Raw genomic sequence first — 12,834 nt, 5'->3', positions numbered from 1 at the left:
AGGGGAGGTGGGTGGGGGGATGGGGCAGCTGGATGATGGGTATTAAGGAGGGCACATGATGTAATGAGCACTGGGTGTTCTATGCAACTGAGGAATCACTGAACTCTATCTCCGAAACTAGTAATACACTATATGTTAATTAATTGAATTCAAATAAAATAAAATTTAAAAAAAGACTCTCCTCCTGTCCTTCTGTCCCTCCCCCAGTTTGTGCTCCCCCTCTCTCTAAAATAAATAAATAAATCTTAAAAAAAAAGAAAACAAAAGCAACACTATTTATCTTTAAATCATAAGCGACAACTGAATTGAGATCACCTTCTGTTTAAATTAGACCACATTTAAATTCATATCATAGGCATTTATTCAGGTGGGAAATAAACAGGGCAAAGGAGATCTAGAATAGGTGATAAAGATATATAACTACTTTTGAGTCAAGACACAGTGAGCATAAAATGATCAGTTTCTCAGAGAGAGGCTCCTCCTCCATGAGAGCTTTTAGAAGTTCAACTTGGAGATTCCCTACATCTGCAGAGAGAAGGTGGAGAAATTTCACTGACACTATTGTAAGAATTGGGTGTGAAGAAAACTAACGAGACAAACTTATGAGGCAGCGACAGAAAGCCGTTGCCAGTCGATGTGCAAAAGCGGCCTCCTGGTTGACAGTCTGCTGAGGCACACAATTCTTACGCTTTTCAGTCTAGAGCACAAGATTTCCCAGACTTGGGCTCTATTTCCCCCAGTGGCATAGGTCAATTTCACCCCCAAAGGCTTTCTAACTTCCCTAAGCTAAGGAGGAAAAATCAAGCAGAAGGAAAAATATCAGACAACAGAGCAGAGCAAATATTACTTGCAAAAGTAGCTGCCTAACCCAGAGAAATTAAATGTGGATTTAGGCCTGTGAGCTCTTGTACTGATAAAAAGATCCTGGAAATTTTGACTACATCAAAGAAAACATATATAATAAAATTATTTCAAAGGTATTTTTTAAAATTATGAAAGCATTTTAAAGTAATACATTTTTCTGAAAATCAATATCGCCTCCTTTTGACTTAGATAGTAGAAGAAGATAGCATCAAAATGTTGATAAAGAGTCTCCATTTGGGGCACATTGGTCAAAATGGCTCTGTAGTAAAGGAAAAAGTACTTGAAGGGAAACTTGCTGTTTGCCTCTAATCCAGCTTTTTGAGGCATATTAGATTTTTGGTGGATCAGTTATCTGTTGCTACATCACATACCATAACCTAAAACTTGGTGGCTTAGAACAACAGTGATTTATCATCTTTCACATTTTTGTGGATTGACTGGGTGGTTCTGCTGGTCTTACCTAGGATCCCTCACTTAGTTGTATTCAGCTGGCTTCACTTCCATGTTTGGGTCACTAGCTGGGTTGGCTGCAAAGAATGAGGTGGCTGGGCTTTCTTCCCATGGCTTTTTCAGAGCAAGGTGGTCTCAGAGTTCCATGGGAGCTACGGCAGAATCTGTAGAATCTCTTGAGGCCTTGGTCTGGAGCTCACACCGTGTCACTTCTGCCATGTTTCATAGGTCAAAGCAATTCACGAGGACAGACCAGATTCAAGGGGTGGAAAAATAGACTGACTTCATCTTTTGGTGGATGAAATGCTGAATATTATTGTTAAGATTTTTAAGTACTACAAATAGAAAAGTGTGAGAATTTGACAAATAATTTAAACTCTCCATCAGAAAAAAAAAGGCAAATGTACACAAAGCCTGTGTTAATTTTAAAGCAGTAATGCCCTTCTATGTCGTCGGACTCCAGGCTAAGAGTCCCTGACATAAACAGCTCCCCTTAAATTCAATGTGCGGCTTAACGTGAATAAACAGGAATACAGTCGAAAGACTTTGCAAAAGGTTAAAGAAAAATATGGCCATCCGCACTGACATTTTTTTCAGTGTTAGGTTCTATATTCTATATTAAAAATTATGTTTTTACTTAACAGGACTTTGAAGAGTTAAGGCACAGAAAACTTACATCATAGTTGAACAGAGACTGATAATTTACTTGACTTTGGATGAAATTATTACTTACATAAATTAATACATAACAAAGGACAATTTCTTTTTTCTAGTTCTTTAAAAATCTGATTTTAATCAAGTTGTCACTCTATCTCTGATTAAATTCTTTTAATTTAAGGAGGTTAAGAGCAACCTATTTTTATCTTCTTTAGTTATTGGTGGTTGAAGGATCTTCTCTCAAACAGGAAAGTGAAGTAGAGTTTTTGCATAATTTTAGTTACTAATTAAAAAAAATAACTAAATGTATGTTGGAACATACATCAACATGAACTTTTTTCAAAAATAATTTCATATGTAGTAACTGACATTAGTAATAGCTCCTGAAGACATACTCTTATTTAATATAATCTTTGTGATGTGAACAAGTATTATAACACATGGTAATTTAATATGACTAAATCCCAATTAAAATAAAGACTTATTTTATTACTTGTATTTATTTATATACATTTATTATTTGCTTCCGGAAGAATTTAAAAATGTCACATAAGTAAGTGCCTGGCATTTCAGTCTATAATCTGTAATTGATAAGATAAAAGCAAGACTTTCAAATAGGTACACAAGTTACATAAGGGAAAGCCTCACATGATTCCCGAAATTTGAGAGGAACAAGGGGCTACCATTTGATAGCAAGAGGTAGAGGCTGGAAAGAGGAAAATACCTTAATCAAGATATGCTCTCAGACCAAGGCAGAAAAGATTACTGAAGAGTTCTTTGCAGGAAGTTTATATTAAAACCAAAGTTCAGGGCGCCTGGGTGGCTCAGTTGGTTAAGCGACTGCCTTCAGCTCAGGTCATGATCCCAGGGTCCTGGGATTGAGTCCCGCATCGGGCTCCCTGCTCTGCGGGGAGCTTGCTTCTCCCTCTCCCACTCCCCCTGCTTGTGTTCCCTCTCTCGCTGTGTCTCTCTCTGTCAAATAAATAAATAAAATCTTTAAAAAAAAAAAAAACATTAAAAAAAAAAAAAGTCCACAAATTATACGTTAAATAGAAGTAGAAAATCTACAGTTCAAGCCTCATAGTTGGACTAAACCCAGCTCTAAGTGATGATTTTCAGGTAGACTCTTTTTTTGATACAAAGAGATTCAAAGCTCAAGACGGGATTTGATACACCATTGCTGACTTTGAAGATGGAACGGGGCAATGTGCAAGGAGTGGATAGTGGCAGCAAGGAGCCAAGAGTAACCCCTGGCTAATTGCCAACAAAGAAATGGTGATCTTAGTCCTACAGCTGCAAGGAACAAAATTCTGCCAATAGCAAGAATGAGCCTGGAAGAAGAACTTGAATTCCAGATGAAAATGCAGTCAGTAGACACCTTTATTTAAGTCTTGAATACTTGGAACCCACTCAAGCCTGGCTGGAGTTCTGACGTACAGAAACTGTAAGATATTAAGTGTATCTTGTTTTAAGCTCCTAAATTTGTGATAATTTATTCTGTAGCAGATTTTGTTATCCATGATGCCACCAGAGCAAATGCCCACAAATGTAGAAGGGGTTTTGGAATCAGGTAATGAACTGAGGTTCAGAAACATGACAGAAAAAGCCTTGATTGCTTTGGGAAGACCATTAGTAGAAATATGGACATGAAAAATGTTGTTGATGGGGCGCCTGGGTGGCTCAGTCAGTTAAGCGTCTGCCTTCGGCTCAGGTCTGCCTTGGGCTCCCTGCTCAGCAGGAAGTCTGCTTCTCCTTCTGCCTCTCCCTACCTTGTGTGTGTGCACTCTCTCTCTGTCTCTCAAATAAATAAATAAAATCTTTAAAAAAAAAAAAAAAAACTGCTGCTGCTGAGGGCTCAGCAAGAAGTGAGGAACTTGCTACTGAACACTGAAGGAAGGGAGATCCATGCCATGTAGTAGTGGAAAGTTTAGAAAAGTGGTTTCCTGCTGTTACATAGAAAGCAGAACTTGTAAATAATAAACTTGGATATTGAGTTAAGGAGATCTCTAAGAAAAGTGTTGAAGATGAGGCCTGGTTCCTTCCTTCTGCTCATAATAAAATATAAGAAGATAGAAAGACATTGAAGAAAGAACTGTTAACCAAAAAGTACATGGGCATGCTGATTTGGGAAATTCTCAGCCTATAGAGATAGCAAAAGATGCTAAAATTAAGAAATTACTCCTGAAAATGTGGCACTGGGTAAAAGGTGTGGGTGTGTCTATACAACATTTTGCTGCCACCCTGGAAAGATCAAAAGGGTCAGAGTGTTTAATCACCAGAGATTAAAGGTGTGCCTCATAGGTCTCAATTAGACCTGAACGCCTCTCTAAAAAGCTTATTGGCAATGTCCCTTAGACATCTCAGCTCAAGCCAAGAATAGAAAAGGAATTATCTCAGAAAAAAAAATTTATGAGTGAGTCCTTTGTCTGTTGGAGTAAACCCTCCAGAAATCCACATAAAGCCACAAAGTATTTGGGAATATTTTACTAGCAGGAACACTACCGGCTGGGACTGAAAGGGGCAGAAAAGAATATGAAATAAAAGGAGACTCGCAGCATCCCCAAATTCTCCTGGCAGGAAGCAGGGTGTGATAATATCAGTCAGCTACAAACAGGATCTACCTTTCATAAAAAAGGAAGGATGATTCAGAACGAAGATCCCAGAAGGCAGAGGTGAAAGCCCCAGAGAATATCCTTAAGTCCTGAAACCTAATGGGGCCTTCCCAGCTGGATCTAAAACTGACTCCATTTTCCTTGTTTTGGGGCCAGAACATTTATAACTGTATTCGTTTTCTATTGCTGTGTAACAAATTACCACAAATATAGTAACTTAAAACAATGCAAATTTATTGTCCCTCAGTTCTCCAGGTCAGAGTTTATTATGGCTCATCTGGCTTCTCAGAGTCTTACAAAGACAAAATCAAGATGTCAGCCAGGCTGAACTCTTATGTTGGGGTTCTGAGGAAGAATCTGTCTTTAAGTTCATTCTGGTCATTGGCTGAATTCAGTTCTATGTAGTCCCCTATTCCCTAACTGGCTATTGGTTGGGGTCCAGTCTTATCTCCTACAGACCACCTACCTTCTTTTGCACGTGCCCCCACTTTCTTCAGAGCCAGGAAAGGCACATCAAATCCTTCTTGTGCTTTGAATCTCTCTCTTCTTGATTTCAAAGTTTGTTCTGGTATTTGAGTGTATGAGCCCATTTTAATTGTAAGCAATGAGAAGTTCTCAGGACCTCAGCAATACACATAAAATGTGTCCCCTCAGATAAAGTCAGAAACACAAGCCAATGTCTCTGCTGGAACCACCCTTTGATTTTATGTGTCCATTTCTACATGCACACCCTCTCTACACTGCCAATACTGAATGTTATCTGAAGAATATTGATGAAATAAAATGACAAATAGTAAGTAGTACTCTATTTTATTGGCCATTGGGATAAAACTCTATTGGATTGTCTGAGAGAGCAAGCCTATCAGAAGAGTAGGCCAGAAATCCAGATGTCAGGTTTCTGATTCTAATCTTGAGCAAATCATTTCAGTTATTGGACTCACTTTTCACCATAAGATTTTTTCATAATAAAATCTTTAAAAATATTACTAAACAAATGCAAAGACATGTATTATTATTAATTATTAGTTCTGTGGCATTGCTGTTACTGCTGTGGTTGTCTCTGCTATAACAGTCGTTTCCTCATTTTTTAGAGAGAGACAGATCTCTTTCTGCATCTCTCTTTCATGATTCCTCTACTTGTGTTCCCCATCCCAGCCACATATCCTGAATATACACTATGTGTAAGTCCCTGGACATGCTGCTTGTTCTCTTGGGCCTCCTGACCTTTTTACTCTGAACTGACTTGCAATCTTATTTTATTTGCCAGTTTTTTTTCATCTGCACTTTCCATCCTTTAGAAATTTGATCACTAAAGCTCTAACACTTCACTTAATATTTGGCGCCCTTCCATGTGCCTTTTATAGACTGAATTGTGTTCTCTCCAAAATTCACGTGTTGAAGTCTTCATCCTCAATGGGACTCTACTTGGAGGAAGGGTCTTTAAGGAAGTAATTAAAATTGAATGGGATCAAAGGGTGAGGCCTTAAACCAATAGGACTGGTGTCTTTATAAGAAGAAGAAGAGACACCAGGGATGTATACAAACAGAAGAAAGGCCATGTAAAGACACAATGAGAAGGTGGTTCTCTGCAAGCCAAGGAGAATGATCTCACCTGAAACCAACCCTGCCAGCACCTTGATCTTGGACTTCCAGCCTCTAGAATTGTTGTTTAAGCCATCCAGGCTGTGGCATTCTGTTAAAGTAGCCCGGGCAGGATGATTCAGTACCTTTGTAGCTCCCTGTGCATAGGTCATCCGTTGTTGTTGTTGCTGCTTTTTTTTTCAATAGTGAAACCCAAACTAAATGCTAACAGTAATATCCACTTATAAGCACAACTAGAAATATGAAGTCTGATTCTTGGCTTCTATTCTTAACTTCAAACTTCCAGAAATATTAGGCCAAGTTTAACATTTCTAGTCTCTTAATTTCTGTTTTCTCTGAAACTTCTTATCATTTGGCTTTTACCTCCATAACCCAGCCAAAATTGTTTTCAGTTATGTCATTAATGACCTTCTAACGAGCCACTCCTCCTCATTTAATCAATCTTACTGTGTCAAAACAACACTGTTGAGCATGCCCTTATTTCCAAGTCACAGTTCTGTTTTTTTCTCATAAACCTTTGACTATCTCTTCTGGTCTTCTTTTGTTTGTTCATTTTCATCCATGTTTCCCTTAAATGAGGGTATTCTGAACATTTCTATTCATTGTCCTCTTTTTCTCTTTCCAAATTCTCATTCAAGCCTTCAACTTCTGTTAGTGTCTGTATTTGAAGGGCTCTCCTGAATGGATATGCCTGGTCCAACTTCTCTGTACTATTGCTCACTCCTGCAGATTTCCATTTGGATTTCACACAGGATTTCAAACTCATTATGTTCAAAATTGAATGCCAATGATAATTTTAAAATAGAGGAAATTGTGCACTGAGACAATAGAAGTGAGATAATGTAAATCTTAGAGTTGGAGTAAATATTTTTCCTGTGCAAACTTGCTAGAGATAAGAAAGCTAAAGCAAAATACAGCAAGTCCTCAAGTTGGTATTTCTGAGAAAAAAGCAGAAGGGCTCAATGACTATCAGTTAATGTGGCCTCTAGATTTTGTTATGCTTTGTTTCCAACGGCAGTACTAAAATTATGAAACGCTGCATTATGGAGACAGGTCAGAGAAACATCTTTAGGTGTTTTGAAGTAAACTATAATATAAGTTGTTAATATCAGTCCCTGTATCAGTCATATATTTTTTCTTTCTAAAACATTTATGTCAGCTCTGATTTTTTTTTTGGCTCAAGATACTTTTACACTTTTAACAATTTCTGAGGAAGCTAAAGAACTGTGTTTATGGAGAGTGTATCGATTGATATTTACTATATTCAAAATTAAAACAAAACTATAAATATATTATGTTTAAATGTCCATAAGCCTACTTTAATTTTATTTATTTATTTATTTATTTTATATATTTATTTTTTTAAAGATTTTATTTATTTATTTGACACAGAGAAAGCGAGCACAAGTAGGCAGAACGGCAGGCAGAGGGAGAGGGAGAAGCAGACTCCCCGCTGAATGGGGAGCCCGATGTGGGGCTCGATCCCAGGACCCCAGGATCATGACCTGAGCTGAAGGCAGACGTTTAACCAACTGAGCCACCCAGGCACCCCAAGCCTACTTTAATGTTATAAAAAAATAATTATATCTTCCAAAACAAAAAAGATTATGTGAGAAAAGGTCAATGTTTTACATTTTGCAAATGTCTTTAATGTCTGGCTTAATAAAAGATAGCTGGATTCTTCTATCTGCCTGTGCATGCACTCTGTTTTGATATGCTATTTGGTTGAAGTATGTAAAAAAAGAAAAATCTAGCCTCCCACAAATAGGTAATTGGAAAAAGAAGAGTATTTTAATAGCCTTTTAGACAATGTATAATATTCTCTTTTATACTCCACCAAAACTTAGCAAATGGTGATGTCTTAATGCTTTAAAGTTTTAGCTTCAATATGGAATCTGAATCTGTATCAATGAACTTTTCATACTCTGTTACAAAAAATTTAATTGACCTTTTAGTCTGCTGGGCTGCTATAACCATAGCATAGAATGCCACAGACTGGGTGGTTTATAAACAACAGAAATTTATTTCTTGTATTTCTGGAATCTGGGAAGTCCAAAATCAAAATAGCAGCAGATTTGGTGTCTGGTGAAAGCCTGCTTCCATCATAGACAGCAATCTTTTTGGTGTCCTCACATGGCATAAAGGGCATAGAAGCTCCATAGAGAGGACCTAATCATCTTCCAAAGGCCCCATTCCAATTACCAACACATTAAAGTTCCAATATATGAATTTGGAGGGACACAAACATTCAGTCTATATGGCTGGTCTATCTTGAACTTTCTTTCTTCTTCTTTTTTTAATCTTGAACTTTCAATTGACTTTTATCCATGCATGATTTTGTTACATCATACATTGGTCATTTGAAAAATATTAGTTCACGGAGTTATGCAAATGCAAATACATTTCATTATACAATGTCGAAAAACTCCACCTTTGTTCATATTACCACAAATTGAATCAGAAAATTGGTCAAGTTCACAGAGATGGAAGCTAATATTTCAAAAATTTTATTTCAGTTCAAAAGCATAAATTTTGTCAATGGCGATAAATACTATCAAGTGGTATTCTTAAAGTGACAGGCTCACTTCATTAATTTTTTTAGAAAATATTTGCCTGATACCCAAGTCTGAATAATTGTAGTTTGTCCATCAGTTGTTCTTTCAATTAAAAATGGTATTTCATGAAAAAAAAGTGGCCAGTTTAACTCACAATTCACACCACACACAAGTGCTTTTCATTGAGTCAATCATAGTTTGGTATACATCCGGATATGTACTCAACCATGAAATTTAATAAAAATATTTTTGATTGCTTAGTCACATGTATTCTTAGGTGAAACTGGCTTTAAAAAAAAAACAAACAAAAAACAACTGTGAGTGTATGGCAGTGAAAATGCAGTGACTGCTAGCATAGCACACTGCTTTTGAATCATGTCAAGGTGTCAGCAATTTTACTCACTATTGCTTTTGTACCTATCACTGCAAATGTCAACCCAGTGAAAAAGTTAAAAGATTTTTAGTGTTTTTATGAAAGTAATTTTGACCTCATGGATCCCCTGAAAGGGTTTTAGGGACCCTTCCTTAGTGGTCTAAAGATCACATTTGAGAAGAGCTGATTTACATTACACTAGAGACTGGATTACAATAGAAGTAGGAAGAGAGAGCATATTTATTATATATTTTTTTAAACCGGCTCCTCTGTCCATAGTCCCTGTCTTGTTTAAAGGACCACTTTCAGTGAAGTTCCTGGAAGGAAAAAGAACGGCATACTCAAACTGGGTGATCTAAAGGTCATATTAAATAAGCTAAAGAGAAATGTGTAAGCAAGGTTTATGGAAACAAAGAAAGGACAAACGCAGTACCCCGAGGTTAGCTACAGCAGTCCGTGTTACCACCCAAGGCCTGAAGGGACAAGTGGAGAGAGTAATTACTGGAAATTGGAGGGAGTAGCACAGAAAGAGGGCTGCCTGAAGCTGGCCTTCAGGTAGAGGGCAGAGCCAACCTGTGGCGAACCCTCAGGAAAGGAAGTGGAAGAACTTCTTGACCTCCCATACCTGCCTTCTCGCATCTCTTCTCCCCACCTCCCACTCACCGAACTCAAAGTGAAACCAGAGGGCAAGGGTGGAATCCACACAGATTAGCCTCTGGGCGCAAGTCTAATGACTAGAGAAGAATAGATCTCAAAGTGCAGAAGGAAGACATCAAGGGATCCAAATCTGTCTTGGAAGGCATTTTACACCTCCTCCATTAAACCCATAAACCCATTTGAGCATTCACTGGACCTGCTATTTTGCCTTCTTAATTTAACTCAACATTTTTCATATTTGATTCCTCTCATCACTGTTTCTGCTTAGGATTTCCTCAGTGCTTATCTGGGCATTGTAATTGTCTCCTAATGGGTCTTTGTTTATCTAGTCTTCTCCAATCCATCTTCCACTTTGCCAGCATTATGTTCATTTTAAATACATATCTAATCATAATACTACCTGTTTAAACATGTTAATATTTTACTGACCCCATATTACCATAGGATAAAGCCTAACATCCTTTTTGGGGTTAAAAGATCCCTCCATGATTCTACTCCTGCCTACCGGATACTGCTGACTCTCATCTCCTACTTTTCCCACCCTTTCATCACATGTTCCAATCAAAGGCAGCCATCTTATCTAAATGCTTTTGTTCCTATGTGTATTTGCATGTTATTCCTACCACCTGAGACTCTCTTTCCCTCCTCATACCTTGTCGACCTCCTACTCGTTTTGCTTTGTTTTTCTTCTTTCCTCCCCCTCTTCCTTCTCTTTCTTACATAATGAAGCTGATAAACTAGCTTTCATTATGTTATAAAATGTATTTAATTTATTTGAATAGGTAATACATACACAAAATTATATTATGGAAATCCTTTTCACCCTTCATAATTCAACTTAACAGAATATCCTCTATAAAGCCTTTGTTTAGCTTTGCTCCATCCTTCTTCACCAACCCAGTTCTGGTGGCAATAACTCCCTCTCTTTGCATTTCCTGAAGTCTGTATATATATCTAAGGTAGGATTCATTCTTGATAATCAATGGATCTATTTTCTGTTCCTGGTAATTCTTTTTATCCTTATAGCCTATTTTCTATTCAATATAGATAGTAAGCTTCTGTTGCCTCAGGGGACAGATGATTCCACAACAAAAAAGAAGAAAAAAGTCATTTTCATTTCTGAAGCAAAAGCTTTTGATTTATAACATCTTAGGTATTTTAAGCTTCCAAAACCTTGGAAGATGAAGAGTATAAATTTTATGCTGATAAATCAGAGAGTTGGAAGAATGTATGATGATATAAAAGCAAACTTTTCTCATTCTAGGGGAAAAAAAAACATTCTATGAGCTGGGAAGAAAAGGGAGAATCAGAGTAGAGGTAGAGAGAAGGTGATACTGGGGGCTCCCCGAGAATGCACCCTGAGCCCCATGTTCTCAGCTTCATCTCATAGAATATACAATGGAAATCCTAGATCCCTTGCAGAAGATGGAACATGAGAGCAGAGTGGAACTGTGCAATTAGAGCACCAGAGACTTGATGAACAAATAGTATCTGAGCAAAGGTGCCTGGGACAGACTCCAGAGTTTTCTTGTACCCAGTGTGGTGTGAGTGAAAATCAGTTGTTTGTTATATGCCTCTGAAGGGCTCATAAGTACCTTAGAGAGCTGGTCTTCCAGATTAGGTTTTAAGTATGATTAAAAAGGAAAAAACAGAGGCTTGCATGGACTAATAACTAGAGAACCAATGGGAATATGAACATTTTAGCAGGGACCAGTGCAATTTGGAGGATAACAACCATTAATAAACTGTCCCCTTTCTATTCCCCTCTGCTTCTTCCTCCATTCTATCTGGGTGCTGAGAGATCCCTTAGAACATTGAGATAATTCTAAGGATCAGGGGGAGTGTGAACTATCAAGAGACCAAGGGAATTCAAAAGTTTCCCTGAGGCTATTCTAAATTGACTGATTCTGAGATTAAAGTTCTATTATCAAGCAGAATGGGAGGCACAATAGAAATAGGTGGAATTACAGAAAAAGTAAAATCACATTTCATGCACACTGTGTTTGAAGGCTAAGTGTTTTTATATGCTGAATTTCTAATATGGGATTTATAACACTTTATTTCATTTAGTTGTTTGCAAATCTGTCTTCCCCACCTAGATTGTAAACGTTTGAAAGACAGGAAATTGTTTTTATTCATTTCAGTATTACCAGAGCCTGCTCAATACCTGCCCACAATGGTTCTTCAAGGGGTGTGGAAATATCACAAGGTCACTGATTCTTTCATAAATAATAGTTTCAGAGTGGCAACTAAAATGGTTTAAAAATATGTTTATTTCCTTTATTTATTCATTTCTCTCTTCCCTTTTGATTGTACTGCTACCATGAAGAAAGTGAAAGTGAAAGAATAGGAAAAAGCAATTATGTCTTAATAATACAAAAATTGGATTCTAATCTTCAATATCCACATATACATATTGAAAGTAGACAGTGAAACTCTGGCTATCTTTATGAGTGTGCTATTAGCCCTTGAGAGTTAATTAACAGAAACATAAATTGACGCCACATAAATTAAAAAGAAAAAAGATAATTACAAATATAATTAGATCCTTTCATGCTATTATGAATGAGTCAACAGAAAAGTCTAAAGGATCTTACTCTTACTCCTATTATTTATATATCTTAACATTTTTAAGTATAAAAAAAGAATAAATGTCAACTAGTATGAGATAGGAAAGAGCGATTACATATATGCGCTTAATTATGAAATTTCCCTACAGCAATTATCTTATCTTTTATGTGGACTAAGGGGTAAAAGACATTAGTTATAATGTACAGGCATTTAATAATGTGTGTGGGTGTGTGCACACACATGGGTGTAGGTGGGCAGGCACGCATGTGAATGCCCATATACATATACACAAAAATACAAATCTCTTAAAGTTTAGATTTCAAACTTTTTAAACTTTAAGTCGAGAGGTATAAATTTATAGAAACTGAAATCAATCAACTATCCAACAACATTCCTTTAATTGTCTACTCTCAATTCTATTAAACTTTGTGGGAGAATAAAATGTTAATTGAAAACTTACTGCTTGATTTATAAATTTTTTTTTAAGATTTTA

Source organism: Neomonachus schauinslandi, chromosome 2, assembly GCF_002201575.2.
Source record: "Neomonachus schauinslandi chromosome 2, ASM220157v2, whole genome shotgun sequence".
Lineage (NCBI taxonomy): Eukaryota > Metazoa > Chordata > Mammalia > Carnivora > Phocidae > Neomonachus > Neomonachus schauinslandi.
The sequence above is the reverse complement of the archived record's forward strand: the minus strand, read 5'-3'. Positions refer to the sequence as shown.